This window comes from Oncorhynchus kisutch, linkage group LG18, assembly GCF_002021735.2.
Source record: "Oncorhynchus kisutch isolate 150728-3 linkage group LG18, Okis_V2, whole genome shotgun sequence".
NCBI lineage: Eukaryota > Metazoa > Chordata > Actinopteri > Salmoniformes > Salmonidae > Oncorhynchus > Oncorhynchus kisutch.
Window position 1 is genome coordinate 48,942,630 of NC_034191.2, and position 7,444 is coordinate 48,950,073.

At 40.4% G+C, this 7,444-nt stretch overlaps 1 pseudogene; it reads right to left on the minus strand.

Annotated features, from left to right (window-relative positions):
* Positions 1 to 2,108: 2,108 nt before the first annotated feature.
* On the minus strand, positions 2,109 to 5,871 carry LOC109909327 (nuclear receptor-binding protein pseudogene; annotated as a pseudogene).
* Positions 5,872 to 7,444: the final 1,573 nt, after the last annotated feature.

The following is a 7,444-nucleotide window of genomic DNA, read 5'->3' on the forward strand; positions in this document are numbered from 1 at the left end:
CTAGATACAATCATCAAATGACTGGAGCAGATTGAGACTGATCTTTGACCCACACTGTTTCAATAAACATCCAGATCATAAATTAATTTCCAGCAGCAGTAGATTTGTGGGAGGATAAAAATGTAAGCTGTTCTCCAAATTGGATTACTGAATTCACACTGGCAGAGTACTCCAGCCCGCTAGTAACAAACGTCATTTCAATGTCTATTCCATGTTGGTTCAATGTTACTTAATTGAAATGACATGGAAATAATGTTAATTCAACCAGTCGTGCCCAGTGGGATGAGATTGAAACCCATAGTCAGTGGACTACACCAACCAGTCAGCAAATACTACAATATTTGTGCAAGAGATGTAAATATGGTTTGAAAGATTAAAGGGGCAACCTGGCATTTTAAACATCAACAAATACAATGGAAACATCTTAGCTAGGCTAAATAGTTAATTGACACATTTAATGTCAATTCATCATTTTATGTTCCATGGATCGATCAATACATACTGTACATGACAATGACAATCAATACGATTTTAGTTCACTGAGAATATAACGCTTTCTATTTAGAAAAACAGAATCTCTTCACTGTATTTCTTAAAACCTCTTTATAATCAATGTATTTTTCAACCTTTTGGTCTTTGTGCATTTAATCCATAGCGTTGGTAATGCAGCTCCCAATGCTCACAGGAAGATATTTGTTTTTCTGTTCAGATATACTTGTCAATCATCCTTAATCTTCATCAAACACACAAACATGAGGACTGTTGGAAGATAGCCATAAGGCATGAATCATGACATGTGAAACACTGCAGCAGTACCACATTCTTATGATCTGTAAGAAGAACCCTTCATTATTTCATAGTGCAATCGAAGGTGTTTGCAAATGAATTGTACAAACATGTATTAATCATTGGCACACGAGTCAAAACAATGAATTCCTGTTGAGGTTTTGATTTATGCGCCGTGAATGTTGTAAAATCAAATCAAACGTTATTTGTCACATACGCCAAACACAACAGGTGTTTGAAATGCTTACTTATGAGCCCTTATCCAACAGTGCAATTATTTTTTAAAGTAAGAAAAATGTGCTAAATAAACTAAAGGAAAAATAGTAACACAATCAAATATCAATAACGAGGCTAAATACAAGGGCTACCGGTACCAAGTCAATGTGTAGGGGTACGGGTTAGTCAAGGTAGTTGAGGTAATATGTACATTTAGGTAGGGGTAAAGTAAATACGCATAGATAATAAACAGAGAGTAGCAGCTGCGTATGTGAAGAGTAAAGGAATGTGAATGTATGTGAATGTATGTGTGTGTGTGTGTGTGTGTGTGTGGTGTCAATATGCATGTGTGTGTGTGTGTTTTCTGTTTGTGTCCATGTGTGTGTCAGTGTAGTATATGTGAATGTGTGGTTAGAGTCCAGTGAGAGTACATCAAGCCTGTGCAAAAAATAAATACGAATAAAATAAGGGAGTTAATGAAAATAGTCTGGGAAGTCATTTGATCAACTGTTTAGCAGTCTTTTGGCTTGGGGATAGAAGCTGTTAAGGAGCCTTTTGTTCTCCGACTTGGTGCTCCGGTACTGCTTCCGGTGCGGTAGCTGAGAGAACAGTCTAAGACTTGGGTGGCTGGAGTCTTTGACAATTATTGGGCCTTCCTCTGACACCGCCTGGTATAGATGTCCTCGGTTGCAGAAAGCTCCACCCCAGTGATGCACTGGGCCCTACACACTACCCTCTGTAGCTCCTTGTGGTCGAATGCCGAGCAGTTGCCATACCAAAGCTGAGATGCAACCAGTGCTCTCGATGGTGCAGCTGTAGAACATTTTGAGGATCTGAGGTCCCAAGCCAAATCTTTTCAGCCTCCTATCTTGTTGTGTTTTGACTATGATAGGTCCTTAGTGATGTGGACAATAAGGAACTTGAAGCTCTCGACCCGTTGCGCTACAGCCGAGTCAATGTGAATGGGGGTGTGCTCTGCTTTCCTTTTTCTGTAGTCCACGATCAACTCCTTTGTCTTTCTCAAGTTGAGGGAGAGGTTATTGTCCTGGCACCACACTGCCATATCTCTGACCTCCTCCCTGATACAGTTCTGGATATATATTCTAAACAAGTGATTTGTAAATTTTTTCATTTACATTTTAATAATTTAGCAGAAGCTCTTATTCAGAGTGACTTTTAGAAGCAATTAGAGTTAAGTACCTTGCTCAAGAAAACATGGACAGGTTTGTACCAAGTCAATTCAGGGATTGGAACCAGCGACCTTTCGGTTACAGGCCCAACACTCTTAAGCGCTGGACTACCTGCCGCCCTAACAAGTAATACTGACATATGATAACTGTGTTGGCTTCCTTCCCAAAAAAAGTTGCTATTGTATAGAGGGAACTAAACAGAAAGGGACTGACTTGGCAGCTCTGTAAAGGCACAGTGGCAGGGTTGAGGGAACCGTTCCTGCTGAAGAACTTGGTGAAGGCCTCTTCTAGTACATCCTGCTCTGGCCCACCTTGCTGATGAAGCCCAGTTGGACCAGCTCAACAGACAGTTCCTGTACATTATCATTGGCTAACAAATCACAGCTTACAGTGCATTCAGAAAGTATTCACACCCCTTGACTTTTTCCACATTTTGTTGTGTTACAGCCTGAATTTGAAACTCGATTACATTAAGATTTTGTGTCACTTGCCTACACACAGTACCCCATAATGTCAAAGGGGAATCATGTTTTTAGAAATGTTTACAAATTAGTTACAAATTAAAAGCTGAAATGTCTTGAGTCAATAAGTTGTCAACCTTTTGTCATGGCAAGCCTAAATAGGTTCAGGAGTAAAAATGTGCCTAACAAGTCACATAGTAAGTTGCATTGACTCACTCTTTGTGCAATAATAGTGTTTAACATCATCTCGGTACCTCACACAATTGTCTGTAAGGTCCCTCAGTTGAGCAGTGAATTTCCAACACAGATTCAACTATAAAGACCAGGGAGGTTTTTCAACACCTCGTAAAGAAGGGAACCTATTGGTAGATGGGTAAAAATAAAAAAGCAGACATTGAATATCCCTTTGAGCATGGCGAAGTTATTAATTACACTTTGGGGTGGTGTATCAATACACCCAGTCACTACAAAGATACAGGTGTCTTTCCTAACTCAGTTGCTGGCGAGGAAATCAAATCAAGTTTTAATCAAATGAAATGTTATTGGTGGTATACATATATTTAGCAGATAGTATTGCGGGTGTAGAAAAATGCTTGTATAACGCGAGGGAGAACTGGTGAGGCCAATGGTGACTTTAAAACATTTGCAGAGTGTAACGGCTGTGACAGGAGAATACTGAGGAATGATCAACAACATTGCAGTTACTCCACAATACTAATCTAATTGACAGAGGTAAAAGAAGGTAGCTTGTACAGAATAAAAATATTCCAAAACACACATCCTGTTTGCAACAAGGAACTAAAGTAAAACTGCAAAAAATGTGGAAAAGAAATGTTCTTTATGTCCTTGTCACGTCTCCTACCGAAGGTGGCTCCCCTTCCCATTCGGATGGCGCTCGGCAGTCGTTGTCGTCGTTGGTGTGGCGTCTGTTTTCACCTGGTTGGTGAATAAATAAGTAGCGCTACTCTGAACTCTCTGTCTCCTGCGTCTGACTCCTTCCTCCACTACACCCCGGGCATTTACAGTCCTGAATACAAAGCGTTATGTTTGGAGCAAACACAACACATGTCTGAGTACCACTCTTTATATTTTCAAGCATGGTGGTGGCTGCATCATGGTATGGGTATGCTTGTCTGGCAAGGACTAGGGAGTTTTTTTTAGGATTAAAAGAAATGGAATAGAGCTAAGCACAGGCAAAATCATAGAGAAAAACCTAGTTCAGTCTGCTTTCCAACAGACACTGGGAGACAAATTCAATAACCTAAAACGCAAGGCCAAATATACACTAGAGTTGCTTACCAAGATGACATTGAATGTTCCTGAGTGTCCAAGTTACAGTTTTGACTTAAATCGTCTTGAATATGTATGGCAAGACTTGAAAATGGCTGTCTAGTAATGATCAACGGCCAACTTGGCAGAGCTTGAAGAATTTTTTTAATAATTATGTGAAAATATTGTACAATCCAGGTGTACAAAGCTTTTAGAGACTTATCCTGCAATTGCTGCCAAAGGTGATTCTAACATCTATTAACTCAGGGTTGTGAATACTTATGTGAATGAAATATTTCGGTATTATTTAATTTTTTTGCTAAAATGTCTAAAAACATGTTTTCACTTTGTCATTATGGGGTATTGTTTGTAAATGGGTGATAAAACAATCTATTTAATCAATAGATCAATGAATTCATGCTGTAACACAACAAAATGTGGAATAAGTAAAAGGGTATGAATATTTTCTGAAGGCACTGCAGGTGTCTGTTCAGTTTGTCCTCCAGCTTCCACAGTAGTGTCAGATAATGTTTTGCACTCTCCTCCACCGGCTCAATATTACACTGCATCTGAACAACCTTGTATGTCCGTAGTTTAGCCAGACTGTTCTCACAGACTAGACGTAACATAGTGAAGGTAAATCCAGGACACTCAAATTAGTATGATATGTTATGTTAGGTATGGTTGCGTAAGACTGAAGGTTACTTAAGGCAATAACAAAAGAAGGGTGGTTGGTCTGGGTGCATGGGTGGGCATATAACGCAAACCTCTAGCAATCCAAAGGTTGCGTGTTCGAAACTTATCACATACAATTTTAGCTAATTAGTAACTTTGCAACTACTTACTACTTTATTGCTACTTTGCAACTACTTTGCATGTTAGCTAACCCTTCCCCTAACCCTAACCCTTTTAGCCAACCTTAAACCTTAAACCTTTAACCTAACTCCTACCCTTAACCTCTAACCCCTAATGCTTGCTAATGTTAGCGTTAGCCACCTAGCTAATGTTAGCCATGACACATTGGAATTTGTAACATATCATACGTTTTGCAACTTTGTAACACATTGTACATTTTAAGAGTTTGTGAAATATCATACGAATTGTAATTCGTAACATATCATACAAAATGGATGATGGACATCCACAAATGAATACATACAGTACCATACGATACGTAACATATCACACTAAAGGGATTGTCTCGGATTGACAGAATAATACAAAATACTCTGAGACAATGTTGGTTCTGCGGGTTCTGGGGTGGGGGATTTGACAGAGGTGGTGACAATGGGGGATTTGACGGGGGACTACTGGGGCTGCTGGCGAGAGGGCAGTCCAAACGCTAGGTTGTAGATACCATTCCCGACATCCTCCAGGAACTTCTCCATTTCCAAGTCAGGATACTGAAACAGCTTGCCCTGCTCGCCTGCCTTTATCTCAGCGATGATGATGTTGGGGTCCATGTTCTTAGTGTTCTCCTCTAAGGCATTCTCAGGGATCATATGCTGGTGGCTAACGATGCTGTGTGCAGCTAGCAGCTTCTACAGGGGCACCTAAAACAGAGCCTGGTGGAAAAGCAGCTCTCTGGCTGTAGGCCTCTTAAACAGGTCAGCCTCCAGAAACTTCTGAATAAACTCCCTCTGTAGGGGGATCTTCCAGTGACTGTATGACGTTGTTGATGCCCTCCTGAAATGGGAAGATTCTCAGTTTCCCTGGATCTCCAACACTGCCATCTCCAAGGCACACATCCCAAAGGAGTAGATATCCATTGCAGTGGTGACATCTACAACAGTTCCGTATTCAGGGGTGAAGAAGTACAGGTTTTTCTGTTCCTTTCTGCAGGTCTTCACACGGTTGTTGATGGTGTGTGGAGCCACTGATACTATCTTGATGAGTCCGTTGTGTTGGATGAAGATGGTGTCACAGGTCAAATGCAGAGTAAGTCTGCGTCACGAATGGCATCCCGTTCCCTATAGGGCTCCCCATAGAGCTCTGGTCAAAAGTAGTGCACCATGGGGAGTAGGGTGCCATTTGGAATTCAACCTAAGAGATAGCGATCCAGGCTTCTTCGCCTGGCTTACTTTTGGGGATATCTTTATCAAATGTCCACTGTCACAAATGCAGGTAGACTCCGCCAGGTGACACGATCATTCATTTTCATGTGTCTGATTTGCCTGACGTTGTGAGAGCCATTTGTGATGTAAGCTGTGAAATACCGTTTCCTTAAGGTCAGGAAGATTTCAGAGCTTCAATCCAGAGATGACTTGAGCCTTACATCAACACCTACCAGAAGAACAAGACATGGGAAGTGATCCATATTGAACTGACAAGACATTCACATTGACAATTGATACAGTGGGAAAATAAATGACAATGTCATTTCAAAATAACCCTTATTCATTTCAGCCATTGCAGTAGAACACGCTATGTGAGTACCTGGAACTGACTGGTAACCTCAATGCATGTAGTAATTGAGTACTTATGTGTTCTCTTCATATATTTTCAAAAAAAAAACGTAATTAACACAATTAAACGTTATTCCTGTATGTAATACATAGGGTTGCTGAAATGCCATGACATATTACCATTATTTTTACAAGCTACAAACTAGTTAACCCTTTTAAAGAAATTCTGAGAAATGTGTTAGGATGACCCCCTATCCCAGCAGATAAAACGTAACTTCCAGGAAAGCATTTTGCTGTACTAGTGCTTGAACACAATACGAGATGATCTGTTCAACCAAAGGAATTTCTTTTTTTGAGAGAAAGGGGCCTTGCAAATACGACACTTTAGAGTATGACTAAAAGCTCTTGGGCAGAAGAGAGTGAGGTTGGGAGCCATGGTGGATGCCCTATGCACCCAAGGGGGCCAAGAGGATTAAGTCAAGTCAGAGTATGACTCAGTAATCATCAGTACTGAAGCAATACAGAATAAAAGTGCACCAATCAATTATAGACATCTATGGATATGATGACTGCTAAACATTTGAAAGATCTGTGCTTAAGTGCTTCAATCTGCTTCCTGTTGTTTGTGTATCTGTGTGTATCTGTTGAACTTATTTGAACCGAGGACCTATCGTGCATCATATCCACTATGTAAATCACCGTGGGAACATTTTGGGCTGTATTAACAAGGTTTGACTTTCTCATTTGCTTTCTCCTCTGATTAGCTGTAATTAGTGTTTAGAGCTCATGGATCCTTGGCATCCCTCAGGCTACCCAGAAGACTACAAACCGAGACTGAGACCCAGCATTTCCACTCACATCAGTTGCAGCTTGTACTTGCATTTCAGGACATACACAGAGTAGCCTATATTTACCTACGTTACAGGATAGAGGGTAGGCAATATATCACCATAGGTCATATTCATATGGCACAGCATATGATTGGTCACAGTGCATAATCACATAGCATACATACAGGACATCATCTTTGTCAGAGAGTATTTTGTGTGGCTAATAATGAATGATTGGTTCTGTGCTGGAATTATATATTATTCATGGTCAATAACTTCCACAAAGA